The sequence below is a fragment of the Cebus imitator genome, unplaced genomic scaffold, assembly GCF_001604975.1.
Source record: "Cebus imitator isolate Cc_AM_T3 unplaced genomic scaffold, Cebus_imitator-1.0 Scaffold601, whole genome shotgun sequence".
NCBI classification, from domain to species: Eukaryota; Metazoa; Chordata; class Mammalia; order Primates; family Cebidae; genus Cebus; species Cebus imitator.
Genome location: NW_016107916.1, coordinates 809,937 through 833,296, shown reverse-complemented (window position 1 = coordinate 833,296; position 23,360 = coordinate 809,937).

The following is a 23,360-nucleotide window of genomic DNA, read 5'->3' as shown; positions in this document are numbered from 1 at the left end:
GTATCTATTCAGTGTTTCTTTATGTATATCAACACAATTGTTTGCATGTCTTCTTATTTTTCTGCTTTATCACACAAAACAAAGTTGCGTGCCAAATACATTTTTGTGCTCCTTGTTCCCAAACTTTTCTACTATAGCCTGCCATTTGTGCACTTTGTAATGTAATGGTCACATGGTTCCATTTATAGTAAGCAGAAAAAGCCAAGTCTGATTCATTGAAAGGTTATTGCCCTTCTGAGGAGGAAATTAAAACTATGTAACAATTTTAATTTTAAAGTAAATTGTGGTGCTGTGGCATAGCTGTGACCCTAAGCAACAATCTCATCTCGATGTCTTAGAACATTCTGCTGGCATTTGATGTCCTTAATACCCCAAAGAAACCACATAAAAGTGCTTTAAAAAAGACTTGTTGAGTTCAATTAAATTTAGAAGAAACTTGACTGTTTTGCTTTTGTTTCACTTTTCTTTAGTTTAAAAGCTGTGAGGATGAGGAAAATGGCTTAGATTTCAAAACTTAAGTAATAAACAGATGGGGGGAAGACAGAAGTGTGAAAAACTGTCAGTTTTTCCATCCATTCATGCATGCAGCCAGCATTACTGAGCTCCTGCTATACTCCAGAAATGATTCCACACCTTGGGGATGCAGTAAAAATGCCAAGCTCATAACAGCTTCATGCCTATATTCTAGGCTTTAGCATATTTTCTTACCCCATACAAAGGCCTATTATCTGCCATCCTAATTATTGCTCTGCTTCGTATCTCATCTCCTTGTTTTTATCCATCCACTCTTTGGTCTGCACTCATAATAGCAGCCAGACTCATTCTGTTAAAAACACAGGCCAGTTGATGGCATTCCTACTTGAAATCCCCCAATAGTTTTTCATCCCCTTTAGTAAAAGCCAACGTTCTTATAAGGCCTAGGAGATCTAACTCTTACTGATTAGTGAAACTACATAGTAACACATTTAGATATAAAACATTATAAACACTATGAAAAACTTAGAGTAATATATAGCAGCATTTCTTTTTCCACTGAGCAATATGAGGTATTTAGGGTGGACAGATTACTGATGCTACCTCATTAGATTCCAGGTATGAGAACAGTTATGACTGAGCACTAAGAACAGGCTTTGACATAAGCAACCAAAGATTCCCTTTCATAAAAGCATTGACATAGTTAATGGAAATGGTATATCTAGTAAAATGAAAATAGTAGATCTAGGCAAGGCTGAACTGAAGATCTTTAATTCTTTCCCTTGCATTTCTCAGAGTTCAAAGACAGTTTCACTAATAAAACAGTTCAATGCCTTATAAATCAAAGCCGTGTATAATATTGCTTTATTTTGCAAATGAATGAAAGATCCCAACTTTATGTTTCCTAAAACACTGAAAAGAGAATTTAAAAGATGGTTGGCTACATTTCTTTCCAGAGTCAGATAGTAAATGTTACAGATAATTTCCAGCCAACTGACAGGAAGACTTTAAAACTTTAATAGTTTTATGTCCTTCCATGTAACTTTTGGCAAAGCAGATTATACTGCTAGGATTTCCAGACATTATACTAAAAACAAAACCACTCTCAATTCCTTGAAAGAAAACAGTTCATACTATTTACCATGGCTGCATTCTGAACCTTAAATGCAAATAGTATGGTTATACCATAGACATTCAAAAATATCTATTGAATGAATTAATAAACAAATAGATACATGTAAAAGACTTTCTTGCACATTTATTAGTAGAAAGAAAACAAAGAACTAGGACCATCTAGGAGATTTACTTATATTTGGGATAGGAACCTCTCTTCCTCTGGAATTCCTTGCAGTTATCTGCATTTAAGTTGTGTTTTACATCCCATGAAGCAGCACACAGTGGCAGAAAAAGAAGGCTGGTGGTAGACAGAGACTCCTGAGCTCATATCACGGCATCCTGTTTGCTAGCTGACTAAGTGATCTTACAAGTGTTAGTTCTGTGGTTCCATTTCGCCATCTATAAAATTAGCCTAACAGGCCAGGCGTGGTGGCTCACGCCTGTAATCCCAGTACTTTGGGAGGCTGAGGAAGGTGGATCATAAGTTCAGGTTTTTGAGACCAGCCTGGCCAATATAGGGAAACCCCATCTCCACTAAAAATACAAAAAATTTGCCAGGCATGGTGGTAGGCACCTGTAATTCCAGTTACACAGGAGGTTGAAGCAGGAGAATCACTTAAACCTAGGAGGTGGAGGTTGCAGTGAGCTGAGATTTTGCCATTGCACTTCAGCCCAAGTGACAGTGTGAGACTCCATCTCAAAAAAAAAAAAAAAAAAAAAAGCCTAACACTACCTGCCTTACAGAAACATAGTAAGTATTAAAGGAAGCAATGTCTGTACAGATCTCATGGTCTTTGCATTTAAGATCTCTCTTATTGAAATATTCTTTTCTCAACACATTGTTTAGCTGATTCCTTCTTTTCTAAATTGTTCCATAGGTTATTGGGATACAGGTGGTATTTGGTTACATGAGTAAGTTCTTTAGTGGTGATTTGTGAGATTTTAGTGCACCCATCATCCCAAGCAGTATACACTGCATCCTATTTATAGTCTTTTATTCCTTGCCCCTCCCACCCTTCCCCTCAAGTCTCCAAAGTCCATTGTATCTTTCTTATGCCTTTGTGTGCTCATAGCTTAGCTCCAACATATCAGTGAGAACATGCAATGTTTGGTTTCCCCCTTAGTTACATCACTTAGAATAATAGTCTCCAATCTCACCTGGTAAATCTACTTATCAATCAACAATTAGATTGATAGACTTTTTTTAATCTACTTATTGATCAACAAGTAGATACTTTACTTATCAATCAACAAGTAAAGAAACTGTTGTGCATATATATATATATATAAAACTGTTGTATACATACAGATAAACTGTTGTATATATATATATATATATATGTTGTGTGTATACACACACACACGCACACACACACACACACACCCCAGTTTCTTTATCTACGTGTTGATTGATGGGCATTTGGGTTGGTTCCATGATTTTGCAATTGCAAATTGTACTTCTATAAACATGCATGTGAAAGTATCCTTTTTGTATAATGATTTCATATTCTCTGGGTAGATATACAGTAGTGCGATTGCTGAATCAAATGGTAATTCTAATTTTAGTTCTTTAAGGAATCTCCACACTGTTTTCCATAGTGGCTATACTAGTTTACATTCTAGCCAGCAGTGTAGAAGTGTTCCCTGATCACCCCATCCACACCAACAGTCTCTGTTTTTTGATTTTTTGATTGTTTCCATTCTTTCAGGAGTCAGAAGGTATTGCAATGTGGTTTTGATTTGCATTTCTCTGATCATTAGTGATGTGGAGCAGTTTTTCATGTTTGTTGACCATTAGTATATCTTCTTTTGAAAATTGTCTATTCATGTCTTTAGCCCACTTTTTAATGGGATTGTTTGTGTTTTTCTTACTGATTTGAGTTCATTGTAAATTACTGATATACAATGAACTCAAACAAATAGAACTCAAACAAATGAACTCAGACAAATAGTGCTTTGTCAGATGTATAGATTGTGAAGATTTTATCCCACTCTGTGGCTTGTCTGTTTACTCTGCTGACTGTTTCTTTTGCTGAGCAAAAGATTCTTTAGTTTAATTAAGTCCCAGCTGTTTATCTTTGTTTTTATTGCATGTGCTTTGGGGTTCTTGGTTATGAAATCCTTGTCTAAGCTAGTGTCCAGAAGGATTTTTTCAATGTTATCTTCTAGAATTTTTATAGTTTCAGGTCTTTAATTTAAGCCCTTAATCGATCTTAAGCTGCTTTTTGTATAGATGAGAGACAAGGGACCAGTTTCATTCTCCTAAATGTGGCTAGCCAATTATCCCAGCACCATTTGTTGAAAAGGGTGTCCTTTCCCCATTTAATTATTTGGTTTGATTTGTCAAAGATCAGTTGGCTGTATTGGGGTTTATTTCTGGGTTTGCTATTCTGTTCCAATGCTCTATGTGCCTATTTTTGTGCCAGTACTATGCTGTTTTGGTGACTATAGCTTTATAGTATAGTTAGAAATCAGGCAGTGTGATGCCTCCATTTTTTCTCTTTTTGCTTAGTCTTGCTTTGGCTATGTGGGATCTTTTTGGTTCCATATGAATTTTAGAATATTTTTCTTCTAATTCTGTGAAGAAGAATAATGATGGTATTTTGGTGGGGATTGTGTTCAATTTGTAGACCACTTTTGGCAGTATGGTCATTTTCACAATATTGATTCTACCCATCCATAGGCATAAGGTGTTTTTCATTTGTTTGGGTCATCTGTGATTTCTTTCAACAGTGTTTTGTGGTTTTCTTGTAGAGTTCTTTCAACTCCTTGGTTAGGTATATTTGTGAGTATTTTTATTTTTTTCACAGCTATTTTAAAAGGAGTTGAGTTCTTGATTTGATTCTTTGCTTGGTCGCTGTTGGTATAGAAGGGCTACTGATTTGTGTACAATAATCTTGTATCCAGAAACTTTGCTGAATTATTTTATCAGTTCTAGAAGCTTTCTGGAGGGGTCTGTAGGGTTTTCGAGGTAAACAATCATATCATCAGCAGTGACAGTTTGACTTTGTCTTCACTGATTTGAATGCTGTTGATTTCTATTTCTTGTCTGATTGCTCTGGCTAGGAGTTTTAGTACTATGCTGAAGAGGAGTGGTGACACTGGGTATCCATGTCTTGTTTCAGTCCTTAGAGGGAATGCTTTCAACTTTTCCCCATTCAGTATTATGTTGGCTGTGGGTTTGTCATAGATGGCTTTTATTACATTGAGGTATGTCCCTTGTATGATGATTTTGCTGAGAGTTTTAATCATAAAGGGATGCTGCATTTGTCAAAAGCTTTTTCTGCATCTATTGACATGATCATGATTTTTGTTTCTAATTCTGTGTATGTGTTGTATAACATTTATTGACTTGCCTATGTTAAACCATCCCTGTATTTCTGGTGTGAAACCCACTTAATCATGGTAGATTATATTTTGGATATGTTGCTGGATTCAGTTAGCCAGTATTTTGTTAAGGATTTTAGCACCTATATTCATCAGGGATATTGGTCCATTGTTTTCTTTTTTGGTTAATTCCTTTCCTGGTTTTGGTATTAGGGTGATGTTGGCTTCATAGAATGAATTAGGGAAGCTTTGCTCCTTCTCTCTCTTGTGGAATGATGTCAAAAGGATTGGTACCACTTCTTCTTTGAATGTCTGGTAGGATTCTGCTATGAATCCATCTGGTCCTGGACTTATTTGTTGGTGATTTTTAAATTATCATTTCAAACTGTCTGCTTGTTATTGGTCTGTTCAGGGTATCTAATTCTTCCTGACTTAAGCTAGAAAAGTTGTTTTTCCAGGAGTTTATTCATCTCTTCTAGATTTTCTAGTTTATATGCATAAAGGTGTTCATAGTAGTCTTGAATAATCTTTTGTATTCCAGTGCTATTAGTTGGAATCATTGTTTCATTTCTCAATGAGGTTATTTGGATTTTCTCTCTTCTTTTCTTGGTTAATCTTGCTAATGGTCTATCAATTTTATTTATCTTTTCAAAGAAATAGCTTTTTGTTTCATTTATCTTTTTTTTATGTTTCAGTTTCATTTAGTTCTGCTCTGCTCTTGGTTATTCCATTCATCATGCTATTTGTTGCCTGTGTATCTTGGGGGTTTCTTTGTTTGTTTTTGCTTTTTAACTTATATTTTTGTTTTACGGGTTCTGTGTGATCTATGCTTTAAAGAGATTCTATTTTGATAGTTTTCAGGATTTGTTTGAAGATTTCCAGCTCCTTTTCACAGTTCTTGTAGTGGTGGCTTGGTAGTGGTGAATTCTCTAAGCATTTGTTTGTCTGGAAATGACTGTAACTTGCCTTCTATATATGATGCTAAGTTTTGCTGGCTTATAAAAACTGGAAATGACTGTAACTTGCCTTCTATATATGATGCTAAGTTTTGCTGGCTTATAAAAACAAATTTCCTGGCTGACAATTGTTTTGTTTGAAAAGGCTGAAGATAGGGCCATTCCCTTCTAGCTTGTAGTGTTTCTGCTGAAAAATCTGCTGTTAATCTGATAGGTTTTCTTTTATAGGTTACCTAGTGCTTCTGTCTCACAGCTCTTAAGATTCTTTCCTTCATCTTAACTTTAGATAACCTGATGACAATGTGCCTAGGCAAAGATCTTTTCAAGATGAACTTTCCAGGTCTTCTTTGTGTTTCTTGTATTTGTGTGTGTAGGTCTCTAGGAAGGCTGGGGAAGTTTTCCTCAATTACTACCCTAAATATGTTTTCCAAGCTTTTAGATTTCTCTTCTTGCTCAGGAACACCAATTATTCTTAGGTCTGGTCATTTAACATAATCCCAGAGTTCTTGGAGGCTTTGTTCATATTTTCTTATCATTTTCTCTTTGTATTTGTTTTATTGGGTTAATTTGAAGACCTTGTATTTGAGCTCTGAATTTCTTTCTTCTACTTCATTTCCATTCCTGATACTTTCCAGATCATTTTGTGTTTATATAAATGTCTCCAATGTTTCCTGAAGTTTTGATTGTTTTTTTTTGTGGTATTTCCTTCAATTTTGAAAATAATATTCTTCTCTTCAATTCTTCTATTGTTTTTTGTATTTCCTTGCATTAGGCTTTGTGTTTCTCTGGTGCCTCCCTGATTAGTTTCATAATTAACCTCCTGAATTCTTTTCAGGTATTTCAGGGATTTCTTCTTGGTTTGATCCATTGCTGGTGAGCTAGTATGATTTTCTGGGGGTGTTAAAGAGCCTTGTTTTGTCACATTACCAGAGCTGGTTTTCTGGTTCCTTCTCATTTGGGTAGGCTCTGTTGGGGGGAAGGCATAGAGCTGAAGGCTGTTCAGATTATTTTGTCCCAGAGTTTTTCCTCGATGTAGTGCTCTCCCCCTTTTCCAATGGATGTGGCTTCCTAAAAGCCAACCTACAATGATTGTTATCTCTTTTCTGGATCTAGCCACCCAGCAAGTCTACCAGGATCCGGGCTGGTATTAGGGGTTGTCTGCACAAAGTCCTGTCATGTCGACCATCTATCTAAGGAGCTCTCAGCCGTTAATACCAGCACCTGTTTTGGTGCAAGTGGCAGGGGTGTGAAATGGACTTTGTGAGGGTTCTTAGCTTTGGTGGATTAATGATTTATTTTTGTGTTGATTGGCCTCCTGGCAGGAGGTGTCGCCTTCCAGAAAGCATCAACTGTGGTAGTATGGAGAGGAACCAGTGGTGGGTGGGACCCTAGAACTCCCAAAAGTATTTGATTTTTGTCTTCAGCTAATATGGAGGGTAGGGAAGGTCCATCAGGTAGGGACTGGGCTAAGCATGTCTGAGCTCAGACTCTCCTTGGGCGGGTCTTGCTGTGGCTGCTGTAGGCGATGAGGGTGAGGTTCTCAGGTCAATGCAGTTGTGTACATAGGAGGATTATGACTTCCTCTGTTGAGTCATGCAGGTTATCAGGGAAGTGGGGGAAAGCTGGCAGTCACAGGCCTCATCCAGCTCCCATGCAATTGGAAGGGCTGGTCTCACTCCCACTGTGCCTCCACCTAACAGCACAGAGACTGTTTCCAGGCAGTGGGCAAGCAGGGCTTGAGAACTTACCCCAGGCTACCCACCCCCCAACTGTGAAAGAAAAGGGCTTTGGTTTGTCCCCTGCTTGTGGAATCTGTATGCCAGATTCGTGCCCTCCCTGGAGTTCTAACCAGGAGGCTTCTCACCTGGTTCAAATTGTTACAAAGTTCAGCTGGAGATTTGCTTCTTCCTGTGGCATTTTCCCTGCATCTCTGGCTGCCTTCCTGAAGAATCCCTAGGGTGCCAGGCAGGAATGGCCTGCTTGGGGACCCAGAGAACTCCCAGGGCCTTTCTTGCTGCTTCCTCTATCCCTGTATTTTGCTCAGCTTTCTAAATTGACTTAGCTCCAGGTAAGTTCAGAAACTTCTCCTGCAAACTAGACCTTCAGTTTCTCCAATGGGGGTGTATGTTTGGGAGTGGACGATCTCCCTTTTCCGCTTCTGCAGTTTGGGCATTCACAGTATTTGGGGTGTCTCCCAGGTCCTGCAGGAACAGTCTGCTTCCTTTAGAGGGTCTGGGAGTCCTCTTGAGATTCCTGGTTTGTTCTTGCAGTTATTCCAGAGCTAAAATTCATAATACGAGCCTCTGCACACTGCTCCGTCTATCATCTATCCAAGTCAGAGCTGCAGTGTAGTCCTGCCTCCTGTCCTCCATAATGATCTTTGGTCAAACAGCTGTTTCCTTCAGGTTTTAACACAGATATTTCCTCCTAAGAGATACATGTACCTGTCTCTCAGAGTCCCCCTCTTGACTTCTCTCTATCACATCACCCTTTCAACATTTTCTTCATAGCACTTTTACCTGAAATTACAGTCAGGTGCCCTATAATGACGATGCAGTCATCAGTGGGCTGCATGTATGATAGTGGTCCCATAAGATTATAATACAGTATTTTTACTGTACCTTTTCCATGTTTAAATACATAAATATTTACCATTGTGTTATAGTTGCCTACAATATTTGGTACAGTAACATGCTGTAAGGTTTGTAGCCTAGGAGCCATAGGTTGTATCATATAGGTATATAGGTAGGATATACCCTCTAGGTTTATGTAAGTACACTATGATGTTCAGAAAAAGATGAAATCACCTAACAATGCATTTCACACAATGTATCCCTGTTGCTAAGAAACATATGACTGAATGCTGTTTCCTTGATTATGATCTGTCTCTTTTACTAGAATGTAACCTATCTGAAACCAGGAACATTGTTTACCTAGTTCACTGCTTCATCCCCAGCCTTGAAAAGTGAATATGCTGAATGAATGAATAATAATTTCTATCTCACAGATGCCATTCAATAACTGTCAGTTTACCCCCTTTTCCTAGGGCATGGCCAATATTTAAAATAGTTCAGAGCATATAGCAAGTGATCAATATTTATTGATAGTGATCATTGGTTGTTGATATTTATTGATACAAAAAACACAGGAAAAATGTCTGTACTGTACAAATTTCTAGATTCATTCCTGAAAACATGTCGTTTAGTATATTTACTTTGATTTCCACAAACCTATACATGTGACTATTTTTGCTTCTAAAATATGTTTTCATCTGAATGTGAACCCATATGGCACTTCCAACCACCAACTCTATATAAAATTGGGTGATAAAGTCTCTGGAAATTAGAGAAAAGTTATGTGTTCAACTAAAAACTCACCTCAGAATGGTTAGTTTTCTTCCTTGTCTTTGTTTATCATGTCTTAAGAGTGGTGACTAGTTTCAGAAAGACTTTCATTTTACTTTTTGTGAAGGGCAGTAGTTAGAAAAAAGGGAATTGATCCTGGACTTGAAGAAATAGCCCCAGAGGTGAGAGAGACAGTTGTTAACCTGCACAGCCTCTTTCCAGCCTCTTCACAGATAACAAGAGCTTTCAGAACAAGAAACTTGTATGTTCTTTGCAGCCCAAATAAAATTAAGAAGCTGAGTGTCAGTTGACAAAGAATCAAAAATAATTGGTTGGGAGTTGATAGGAAAATAAACTCTCATTTATTAAAATTTAGCTTATTCTACAACACCAGATTTCAAAAGATACCAAATCCTGTTGCTCCACAATTCAATTTGTCCTACAGTAAGAAGTTTAATTTATAAATTACTATAAGTCATTTCACTGCATACAAGTGTTTTGTTTGCAACCAATAGTACAAAAAACTTGTGGTATTTCTTTTAAAAATTACAGTAAATATTCTTTATAAAGTAGATAACTAATGTCCACATAAAGAACAAGAAATAATGGAAAGCTCAAACATGGCTAATCATAATGAAGGTGGAATTAATCTAATATAAAAGTTTTTGGACAGGTCTTTGCTTTACATGATCATTTACTCTCCAGCCAAAATTACAGTTAGTCCTTTAATTTTTTCATCTATCCAAATAAACCTGAGGTTAGTTGTTTTCCAACTCTGTGAGTCCTGAATTGTACAGTGTCAAAAATATACCCATAAATGTATTTCAAATATACTGTCTTTTCAAAGAGGATTAGTTTTTAGTTGCATAAAACTTTTTTAGAACATGAATTGCCATTTCCTGGGAGGGGCCTGTGTAGAAACCTAGGAAACCATCAAACCATGGCAGGTTCACAAGCGCATTGCCCCTGGGTAATTTCCTTATATTGAATGCTGGTTCTGCCATTTACTAGCTGTGTGACTGGAAAAGTTATTTCATTATTTAGTTCTTCAATATTTTCATCTGTAAAACAGGTATAATATGGAATTATAGCAACTTTACATGATCATCTGTAATAGTCGTTGTGAGGATTAAATTACTTAATCATGGAAACCTCATAGAAGAGTATCTGCCATGTAGTAAAATTCAGTAGCATTTTACTTGTATTTAATGATAACAAAGGCATTTTTGGCTCTGGAACCAGAGTAATAAAAGGTAATGAAAGAAAGAAACTCAGTCCTAATCCTTCTTTCTTCAATGATTGCTAAGCTGATATAATATGAGCATAGAGATCCTGTTGGTCATTATTCCTGACTGGATGGAAAAATCTGCCTATAGTAGGAGAGAAAAAGCCAACAAGCAAAGAGAAATAAAGACAAGGAAAAACATTCTGAGGGCCAATTCTAACCCTAAGGCTCTAGGAAGGGCTTAGAATTTTATAGCTGTTTTTCTGATTCCCCAATAAATTCCTTTTCATTTTGTTTGTATTTAAGTTGGGGTTTTTTCTGTTACTTAGAAGTTAACAGGTCGTCGTTGGAACATGGGACTGAGTTAGTGACACGTGGATGAAAAAGGCAGAAAGATCACACACTTACTTAAGACTTTCAGGCTCTTGGCCCTCTGTCTAACTCCAGAGTCCATTTCACCAGGCCCTTTCCTGAGGACCTTTGACATTGGGAGGGACTGAAAGATGACATAAGACGAACTCAGAAAAGTGAAGTGGGAAGGAAAGAAACCATAGAAAAAGAAACAGATTGTATATGGCTCTGGGATGAATAATAGGGGACTTCAGAATTCTAAAAATAATTCCAAATGGGAGACTCCACAATATTTAGAACACAGAAAAATCATTTAAATAAAGGTAGACCCACACAGGGACTATTTTGGATTCTTATGTATATATAAAACCAACTATTTACTAAGAAGGATGGCATATGAATCATTTTAAATGCCCTGAGAGGAAAATTTAAGATTCTGGTGACAGTTGCAATCTACTCTTTTATAACAAAGTTCAAGACTTATGGCTGAGATTATTCTTTTATTCTTGCAGGACTTGAATCACATAATTTAATGATATATATCACCATCTGAGGCCAATGCCTAAAAATATCAGAGTTCTCAACTGATAAACAAACAAGCAAAAAATGTACATGAACTAATAAGGAAAAGTTGAGAATGAGTAAGTTTGCATATTATAAAGTATATAACATCTTGAAGGTGAGCAAAATGTCCAGTTCTCACAATGTGGCAGCAAAAGAGAGCAGAAATGCCTGCTGTCTGAGCTACCAACTGGTATCTAATCTCAAATTCTAATTACAATAAATGAATACTTTAAAAAGATAGCAAAGTAGGAATCCATGAATCAGTTTCCCCAAAATCTATCACTCACTTACTTAAAAAGCAACTACGTATTCTTCCCTCTTCATCCAAGCTCTTTGGTGGTACCCTTCTATGGTGACTGGACTTGGCTATGTGATTTACTTTGTTCAATGAAACAGTGGCAAACATAAAACAAGCAGCAACTTGAAAACTACTTGTATATTGTGTCTTTCTTAATCCTCTTGGGACACCTGACGAGGCCACCATGTTAAAATTTCCAGGCTAGCAAGGTGGACACATATAGTCCAGACATCCTAACAACCCCAGTCAATAGCTGGTCACACTCCTTTGTTCTGACATGCAAACTTGCTTAGCTGAACTTATAGGTATAACTGAGACCAGCAGAATATCACACAGTTCAGCCTATCCAAATTTCTGACCAACAGAGCTGTGAGCTAAATAAATAGTTGTTTTATTTATTTATTTATATAATACAATATTTGTATAAATATTGTACCATTTATAGTTGCTTTAACTATAATGATTATTAATATTCAGTTTGTAATTATAAATTTGTTGACATTCTCTTTATGTTATGATCTTTAAGAGTAAAAACAAGATGCTAATTATAAATGTAAAATTCTATAGAAGTGCTTAGTAAGGATAATAAACTACTATACCAAATCATGTGTGAGTAAATCAGTGCAAATTAAATCATGTTTTTGAGAAGCAGAAGAACTATTTAATTAAGTATAAGATTTTTCTATTTTTAATTGGCAAGGTGGATAACATAAATGAAAAAAATATACACCCACAGATAAATGAGCTGACTGTATTTGCTTTCAGGGTCAGACAGTACTTTTGTTAGGTGGCATCCAATAATGGTCTTGGTTATTATGTGGATAAAAAAGCATCCCTTCCTTGACATCAGCCAAAAAAAGGAAAAAAATCACAATCATATCAAGCAATATAACATAATTATGAAAACAAATGAGAACAAAATAAATGCTAGCATTTAGTATTTTTTGATATGCCTAGATTTGGAAAAATCTAGGTAAAACTTTAGGTTTGATGGTCCAGAATTTAAAAAGCATCAATATAACATCGAACATTAAATTCAAAGTAAACCTCAGTGACTCAGAGCTCCAACATATCTTCAGAGAGCAGCTGTGGAACTGATTGCCTGAAGAATTTATCAATATAATTGCAAAACAAAGGATTCTGTTTTGAACAGGATAAATGGCAAAAGAGAAATGAGCCACAGCTGCAACTGCTGATGTTGCAATGAGTAATTCTTTTTACCTTTAGCCTCGATTTCTTTTCATGTCTTAATTTTTCTATACATATTAATATGTGATACTTTAATTTTAAATAGCATCAGAAAGACATTCACTGATGACGTTTGTCAAAAGTTTTATATCGCTGCAAATTACCACCACTATAATTCAAATTATCGAAAATACAAAGTGGAGAATTTTCTTTTTACAGCTGCCATACACACACACACACACATGCACACATGGGCATGCACATAAAAATATATTTCTACAAAATGTTTATTTAGAACGTTACATTGTTTATTTAGGACATTACTTGTTTTTAAATGTTAACTGTCTCTAAATAATAAATATATATAAATTTCTAAATAAATATTCCAACATATTTATATAGAAGGAATATGTACTATATTACATATTAAAACATTAATAATACAAATATAAGTATATTAATAATACAAATAATTTCAAAAAGCATAAATAATAAAAGCACTAATAATATAAATATTGCAAAAATTGAATAAATTGACATGGTTTGGTCATGTTAGTGACCAAACATGGTCACTTGGATTCATGAAGTTTATAATCTAGTAAGAAATACAGCTATAGAAAGTCTACACATTGGTTGATCTAAATCTTAACTCTCTTCTAATCCATAGCCTCCCACCTCTTTTTCTTTTAGGAAGGCATTCTAGTGGAAAAATATGTTGGCCTTTGAGCATTAAGGTAGTTGAATCTATAAGGAATAGAAAATAAGTATTCCATAGAGTGTCACTAGACTAAAATTTAGCAGACTTAAATTTGATTAGAGTTTTGTATTTAAATAACATAAAATTATTCTAGTTTGGTCCCCCTGGACACAATTATTCATATTCATTCATTCAGTCAGTCAAAAGCTCTCTCTTGAACATTTTCTGTTTATATGCTGGGTATTTGTGAATATGACAGCCACAGTCCTTGGATTCATGAAGCTTATAGTATCTAGTAAGAAATACAGATAAGTAAGTTAGTAACTTGAATGGTGTTATGATAGCTATAAGTACAGAAAAAATTCAGTTATGAGGAGAGCAATGTCATGAACAGCTTCCTGACATTATATATCCCTTTATATCTTATCTTTTCATTGTATATTAAGTTATGCATACTGCTACAGCAAACTGCTACAAGCAAATGAAGAGCTTCAGGTACTTGGCACATAACCATTGATCAGTGGTACAGTTATTATATTTGTATGGGAGCCATAAGAGAAAATAGAGAAAATAAAACCACACATACATACTTGTAAATATTACATTAAAATGTTTCTGGTTATAAAAATGGCATGCTGCTATATTGGATGTGTCAATGGATATTGCTCTTGTTCATACCTCCTTATCATAAGAGCAGCTAGAATAGTTTCTAAATGAAGTTGAAACAACATGAGAATTACATTCTTAATGTAACCTATTCTGCTATATTGGCCATACCTACTTGGACCACGGCATCTGAGTCACAGGAAAATATTTATGGGTTATATTGAGTGAGCCCTAGTATGGCTCAGATAGAAGCCTATTGTGTGTGTTGTGAGTGGGGACAGGAGTAGACCAATTAGAACCTCTGTGGCTTTGAGTGTGGGGAAGGAAACAGAAGACCAAAAAGAAGAGATATTTTGAATTCAAGTTTTATCCCAAGTCTCACTTCTTCATAAGGCTTTGCTATACATTCTAATGCTATAAGTTCTGAGACCCACCAGGGAGAGACTATATAGATGGAAGCAAAATATCCTCTCCTAACTTACGTTTCTCTATTCTCAACAACTTCCCTTATTTATTCCTTGCATTGTTAAAATGCCCAACTAATGTAATTCTAAATAATGCACCATATGTAACATTTATTTTAGAACATCAAATGGAAACATCACTGTTTTGGGAAGACAACAAAGTCATTAACTATAATAATTAGCAAGTGTACAAAAAAGTAACCAAAACCCATGTCTTCTTAAGTTAAAGAAGGAACTTACATTTTAAATAATGTAAAAAGCCATTTTAAAACATTCCTGCAGATGGCGACAATAAACGATTTGATTATCTAACCCTATTTAACATCATACAAAAATTATGATACAAGTTAATAAAACTATTTGGCATATCACCTCAGACATATTAAATAAATCAGGCATAACCCTTGCACTGTGTGCAATTAACAGCCATCAGATAATTTTCATATTTATTTTCTTTTCTCATTTGATCTAACAGATTCATCTTAGTAGGTTTACACAGCATGTTAATGGTAGAGTCAGGACTTGAATCCAGGTATTCTGACTCTAGCTCAAGTGTTCCGTATTTATATTTGTCTTAATATTTTAGACAAAGACTATCAACATTTAGAGTGTAGAGAAAGTTGGTCTGTTTTTATTTTATTCAATGTATTTCTCCTTTATTTATTAGAGAAAAGTTATTTCAATAAATAAAAAATAGTTATCAATTAGAACATTTTAAAGGTTTTAATCTTGGTTAATTTACCCTTAACAAACATTAAGCCAAAATTACAAAACCCTTAAAAAATATGAAGGCCAAATTTGATTAGAATTTTCTTCTTAGATGCCTGCTAATCATTTCTCATAATAAGCTAGCTTTCCTCCAAAAACTCCACCATTATTTCAATTTGATGAGAATTCGATCCCTATGGAAGAAAATTGGGCTAGGAAAATAACAAAATTAAATTAATCCTCTGACATTGGAATGATAACATTTAACTCAGAATTTATTTAAAAAAATAGCAGAGTATATCTAGAGATTCAGATTACATGTGAACAAATTTACAGTCTTCCAAGTTGCATTGTATTTTGAGACTGAGAAAAATCTCACTCGATAATCAATAATTCACAGAATTTTTCACACGTTAATAAAGGGGAAAAATTAACACAAGGAAAGATCCAGTATAATACCAAACATTATAAAACAGAAAAGATCCATAGTGACTTTCTAGCTACAGAGAATTCAAACAAAAGCTAGGTGTCAAGTTGCATTATACATAACTAAAAAAACTATTTGGTGATTTGGAAAAACTTCCAAATTGAATTCCTTTCAGAAAGCTAAAATCTATAACCTATTTAAAAAAATTTAGCTTCTATGTCACTCACATTACATAACAAATATAATCACTTTGCTTTCCTTCCTTATCAAGTAACCTGCTCTGTAGCAGAGCTGTCAGAGAATGGCAGGCTGTATATCATATATACAGACAACTATCATATATACATATATGTACACATATATAACATATATACACACATATATAACATATATACATATATATATAACAAATTCCACATTTTAAAAACTATAAATGCCAGGTTTGACTGGTATTCCAATTGAAAAGAAAAAGAAAATATATGAAGGTTTCTACATATTCTTAATAACAGGGATTGGAATGCAGCTATGATTATCTGCTTCAAGCTTCTATGAACCACGTTTTCAAAATGCTCAATGACAAAAATGAGCAAATATATTTGCTTAAAGCTAAAAATGTTCAAAGAATGCATGTTTTAAAAACAATGAAAAAATCACTAGCATCTGTGACATTCTGAAGATAAAATGTATAAAGTTCCTGACAGACTAATAACTGGAAAAGATGTCCAAGCCTGCCACCTTGAGGGAAAATTTAGGACAATTCATTTTGAAAGCAAAATTGCCATAAAGCCCTTGAACGTTGCCCATCACAATTACCCCAACTAAATAACATCACTTTAAAATTTTATGGTACAAGCGAGGAGATAAGCATGGCCTTTCAAGTGGTATCTTATTATATTCTTCTGTCTTTTCTTAACAGTATTCCACATGTATTTCATTCCAATGTGCCTCCTGACTAAGGTATTATTTTAATGGAGAAAGGTATTCTTAGAGTCATTGGTATCTGAAGAAAGGATTCCTTTCTTTTCTATCTTTTCTAGTGGTTTCTTTCTCTCTCTTCAGTCTTCCTGCTTACTCTCTTCCTTCTTTTCCTAGCAATACCCTGAAAGTTCTCATGCACATCGTCCCCAGAAATATTTGTGCTTATGTGAGGACAGGCAGTATGTGGGTATGGTGGGGGATATGGTTGGAGGGTTGGAGGGAATAGAATATGACATTCTCATATGCTATTAAAATATTAATGACCGATTAGCTTTAATGTGTTACTTTTCCCTGCATTTCAAAGAACAAAATTTATTACCAAGACATAGATTTCTAGGTGTAGCTAAAAACTAGTGACTTAGATCATCTCCTCCCATGGCTCTCCACAGCCCAGGGCCTGTTTATGCCTCTGAAACCTTACAATGTATTTGGCCCAAAGACCCAACGTATACATTACACACACACACACACACACACACACACACACACACACACACACACACTCTCTCTCTCTCTCTCTCTCTCTCACACACTTAGAGTGAAGATTCTAAGTCAGGCTAGGTTTCTTCATCTAAATTTGATGGCTTCACTAGACCTTATAGAGTAATAGAGTTGCAAAGAAAATCTAAAAATTACCATAGAACAGTACTTACTGAGAAAGACTGATATGGTACATGTTACAGCACATAAGACAGCACCTTTCCTCCTGGCTTCAAAATCTTTCAGACCAAATATTTTAGGGAGGTCCCCCAAACTCTTTGTTTCTGATGGAGAGCACGCTTCTCTCTGGCTTCTGCATCACTTACCACAGGATCTACAGGAGGGTGGAGGGCCGGTGTCACAGAGCCATTCTTCTGGTTTTAACTGAAACATGGATATCGTCTCTCAAATCACTATTTGTCTCTCCACACCCACTTATCTGTGGGTCTGTGTGTGGGATATGTGCTTTCCTTGCTCCTCAATGTATACAGAAGTGTTCTTTCTTTCTTCCTAAAAATAGCCTCAGTTCTTTTGATGCACAGGCCATCAGGTCTTACAAGTTTAGCAGGAATCAGTATAGTGCCCTGGTTAAGAGGGGGTCACATTTCCTGTTTGTAAACTGTTTCAATTCCCTATGCCTTATTTTCCCCATCAGTAAAAATGGGTATCATAATAGCATTTGCCTTAAGGCATCTCTATGAGGCTTAAATAAATTCATGTTCAATATTTAGACTGGTACCTGTCACATAGCACTTCATAAATATTGGCCACTGTCACCACCTATTTCTCAAGCACATGGTAAAATTTACTGTGTAATTTGTTTGCATTCTATTATTCTGCCTGAAATGCTTTCTGCAGTGTCTCCACGGTCTCCATAGGCATAATCTCCAATGTGAATTTCTCCATGAAGTATGCCTTTGTCCCTTCAGCCAGATGTGATTTCTATTCCCATGTAAATACCCTAGCTCTATATTCCTCCTCAGTGATAATTATATTGTACTTAGCATTAGTTCGCTCCCTATTTGGTGAGTTCTTGTCTGGAGTAGGTCACTTTTGTGTTTCTTGATACCTTTTTTTTCACACAAGGTACCCTCAAGTAGTCATTGCATGTCATTACAAATACTATGGCAGACTTTGTTAAGGACCATATTAGAAGTTGATATGGTTTGGCTGTGTCCCCACCCAAATCTCATCTTGAATTGTAGCTCCCATTATTCCCAAGTGTTGTGGAAAGGACCCAACGGGAGGTAATTGAATCATGGGGGCAGGTCTTTCCCATACTGTTCTCCTGGTAGTAAGTCTCAAAAGAGCTGATTGTTTTGTAAGTGGGAGTTATCCTGGATAAGCTCTTTGCCTGTCACCATGTAAAATGTGACTTCGCTCCTCCTTCACCTTCTGCCATGATTGTGAGGCCTCCCCAGCCATGTGGAACTATGAGTCAATTGAACCCCTTTCCTTTATAAATTACCCAGTCTTGGGTATGTCTTTATTAGCAGCATGAGAATGGACTAATACGGAAGTCTATATTCCAAAAATTTACTCTTCCCACAAAACTATTGGCAGGAACTCTCCCTTTTAGTTTCTCAAAACCGAAAGTAACACCCACAACTTCCTTATCTAATAAATAGAATAGCTACACATAATACAGGCTAACTACAATCAAGACAAGGTTCCTAGGTAGGACATGGCAGAGGCGTTATTATATTAGCTTTCCAGTAGATTGACTCATTTAAAAAGGGAAAAACATCCTTTTGGAAACACTGAAAAGTAAACAAAGGAAGGCAGAGACTGGATGGACTTAGTGGAAAGATCTCATTGGGTGAGATCCATGTTTTTATGGCTTTTCCCCAGAGGGCACACCCTAGTTAGAAACATGCAATATGATTGATTTGAGGTGTGAGACAACAAAATTTAGGACTGCTAGAGTGGCTATAAGTTAGAAGAAATCTCAGAAAAGAGGGAGGGAATCACAGAAGAAGGGAATTCCAAAATCTGTGTACAAGTCCTGGGCTGACCTCTCAGCTGCATATGATGAAAGAAACTCTAAGATGCCCAGTGGACAGTAAGAGCTGGAAGTCTGCAAACACAGAGTAGGGATCACTTTCTTTTTTCACCACAAGACCCAAACTCTGGGGTTTGAAACCTGACAAGTTAGATGTGTTTGGTAAATACTCTGAGTTTTCCACGGACCTAGCCTAACCAAGAAACTCAAGCCTTCATAAGTTAAAAATGATCAGCCAGTAATTTAACTGCTTTCTATTATTATTAGAATAAAAGGAAAATTATACAGACACTCAGGCTAGTTATGAGTACACATCACGGGTATTTAAAAAGATTCGGTTTGGGCAGGCGCGGTGGCTCAAGCCTATAATCCCAGCACTTTGGGAGGCCAAGGCAGGTGGATCACGAGGTCAAGAGATCCAGACCATCCTGGTCAACAAGGTGAAACCCCGTCTCTACTAAAAATACAAAAGTTAGCTGAGCATGGTGGCGTGTGTCTGTAGTCCCAGCAACTTGGGAGGCTGAGGCAGGAGAATTGCTTGAACCCAGGAGGTGGAGGTTGCGGTGAGCCAAGATGGCGCCATTGCACTCCAGCCTGGGTAACAAGAGCAAAACTTCGTCTCAGAAAAAAAAAAAAAAAAGATTCGGTTCTATTTTAAAATGACGAATAAAGCTTAGGATTAGGTAGGTGGTAGACAGGGGAAAATGGCTAGCAGGATAGTGTGAGAGAAATAAAAATCTTCTAACACTCAGTTTAAGATAAGAAAATGTGTTAAGTAGACATAATACAATATAAAATATTATCAAACATGAATTTATTTACAAACGCAATAAAAGCATGCTATTTGAACAAACTTTTTTATAAAGAATAAGTTGACTGAGAAAGCAGTTTTAAATGACATAAACTCACAAATGAGTTTTAGAAGTCCAACATTTCCATTTTAGAGAATGGTATCTTCTAATAAAATACATAACTTAAAATTATATAAAACATATATTTATATTCTTAAAAATAAGAGATTGTTATTCCACCCAGAATTTTTCAATAATTGAAAGTATGCCATGTTTAACCAAAATTTGCTTCCAAATAGGAGGGTCTTTTGAGAAACTAAATATTAATTTTAAAACAACTATTTCTCCATTTGGTAACTGGAGTCATTCTTATTAAAACAAAGGTCTTTATTTCAATGTATATTAACACAGCTGAAGGCTCCAGACCTGAGTTATTTTGTTTTTTACTTCCTTAAATTCATATTTACAACACATATCAATTTGAGGTATGATGACAAAAACAGAAATGAAAGACACAATGGAAGATAAGAGTCTATCTCCCTGTGGAAGAGGCAAAATAAATGTAGACTTCATTTTTCTGACCTACAAAACAAGGAAGTATAATCACATTATTTGTGACAATTTTTCTTTCTAAAATGCTATGAATTTCAAGGTAGACTTCATGCCTTTCTCCACCATATCAAGAGAGTTAAGAATATGGATTTTGGAGTCAGACTGCCTGGTTATGAATTCCAGCTCAGCCAGTTATTTTGTAATCTTGGGAAAAATATTTCATGTCTCTTTACTAAGTTTCCCCATGTGTACAGTACTGATCTCATAGAGCTGTTATGAGAATAACATGGGTAAATCACTTTGAAACAGAGGCTGATACAATGTTACATGAGTTTTCAAATGAGACATCATCACTCATTATTTGTGGGAAAAGATTCTGACTATGTCATATGAATGAAGTATGGCATATGAAAAGATCCTGACTATATTCTATGGGAAGACATATTAGGTTAAATCACCTAATATATGATTACAAAACACAAAAATGAGGGTTTTTTTTTCCATTTACCTTAGCTTCATACAATCCAGGAAGCATTTGAATAACATTATGATAAATAGATATAAATGATTATAAATGTTTGTGGTTAAAAACAATAAAACACTATAAGAGAGTTTAATTCAGACTAATAGTAGTTTAATTACAACACTTGAAAATGTAGCACAGTTATCCCCATCTAGTGGACACCACATTAAAAATTTTTACAGATAGTGCTCAGCCTTTTTTATCACTGGGGGAAAAGTTTTCAAATGGAAGTACATTACTTTCCCTGATACAGAGGGATAAAAATATAAAATAAGTTAAAGGCTATACTGCCAGTGCTCCAAAATATCATAGCTAAAATATCTTTTACTAACTTGTATATCTCAAATGTGTTTCTAAAACAAGGTAATAGAGTTAAATAGTTTTGGTTTAGAAACTTAAAACATACCAAAGATAGCATGCAAGTCAGCAGAAATACTTGACCATGACTCAGAAATTAATTTTAAAAAATTAGCTGTAACAAAATTAAGAATTTAAAAATCACAGAGCTTTAAAGATGTCAGACCTTTAAAAGGCATTTTACCTACTTTTTATCCAACTCTTCTTAAGCATCTTTGATAAACAGAAATCTTATATACAATGAATAAGACTCTTACTTTTTTCTGCGTTTGTTTCTCTAAAAAGACTAAACAATTAGAAAATGTATGCTTTTCATGATTTGAAATCTAATTGTTGACCTCTGATTTACACTTCAGGCAATACAAAATTAAGTCCAATCTTTCAAATAATTATTCCTTAGGAGAGCTTATCAAGTTTTAGAATCTCTGCTCATCCAAATTAAACATCCCACATAATTTTAGCCATTTATCTTACAACAAAATTATAAGCAGTTATCATGTTGTTCATGCTCCTTTTAACAGTTTGTAGCATTTAAAAAAATGACTATATCCAGTACAAAAATAACATGTCATGAATGGTCTGGATAATGCAGATAGCCAACATAGATTATCACCTCTCTCTCCATATTCTACTTCAATTAAAAAATAATAAAAAGTTTTAAAAAACTTTTCATATATGAGGCAGAATATGATAGAAACTCACAGGCTTGGGAGTCATATCAATCTATGTTCATTTGGTGACAGTGTAGAATTTGGGCAAGTCACCTGATCTGCCTGACAATTAGTTTCTTCAGCGGTGAAATAGAAATCAACATCTACCTTATAAAAATATAAATGTAGCATCAAATGAGACAGTATTTGCAAATGAGCCAGTATAATGCCTAAAGCATTATAAGTGTTCAATGCATGATAGCAGCCTATCATTATTATTACTTTTCCTCCCTTTCTTTTTCATCTTATATGTGCCATATACACACATATATGGTTCAACAAAAGTGAACTGATCAAGTTTCACTGCGAAAAAAAACCACATTTAATATTTTTCTTGTTGGAAGCTGGGCACAGTGGCTCCTGTAAATCCCAGCACTCTGGGAGGCCAAGGTGGGAGGATCACTTGAGGCCAGGAGTTTGAGACCAGCCCATACAACATAGTGAGACCCTGTCTTTATTCTTACAAAAAAAAAAAAAAAAGAAGAAATTATATATATATATTTGTACACATATTACATATATACAAATTTTTATATATGAATACATATACAGGTATTTTCTTTTACTTGTTGGAAAAATACTATTCTTTTGGTTTGATAGTGATAGGCTGAGCTAAAATTTAATTAATATTAAATTCATCAAAAATTTCTCTCTCATAAAAAGCACAATATACAGATATTATATTGTGGCAAAATGTCTTACCCTAGAAATAATTTTCAAATCTCAAATGATTTAGTGTTGGCTCATGGGTATATGTCAAAAATATATTCTCATCTATCTATTTTTATTATAATTTTCTCAGTTATGCAAGTTTTTGTGTATTGGAAATGTTTGTTGTCAACATTAAACACATAAAAATAACCTATATAAAAGATAACTAACAGCTATTCCTAGAGTAGTAAAATGTAGCCCAACTAAATAAAACAAAGTATTTGTAATTAGCTGAAATTTCTTTTTGCCTTAAAGTCTTTAACCTGTTATTGGTTGAAGGTTACTGATTTTTCTTATTTTAAATAAAAAGCAATTATTTTGAAATTATACCATATTAAAGAAACTTAACGTTTAAAGTCTTATAATCTGTTACTGGTTGAAGGTTATTTTTCTTCATTTAAATAAACATTAATTATGGTGAAATCATACCCTATCAAAGAAATACCATATTTACAAGTAAATAAATGTATAAGCATTAAATGCTAGCTGGGATGCCTCATCTTTTGGCTTC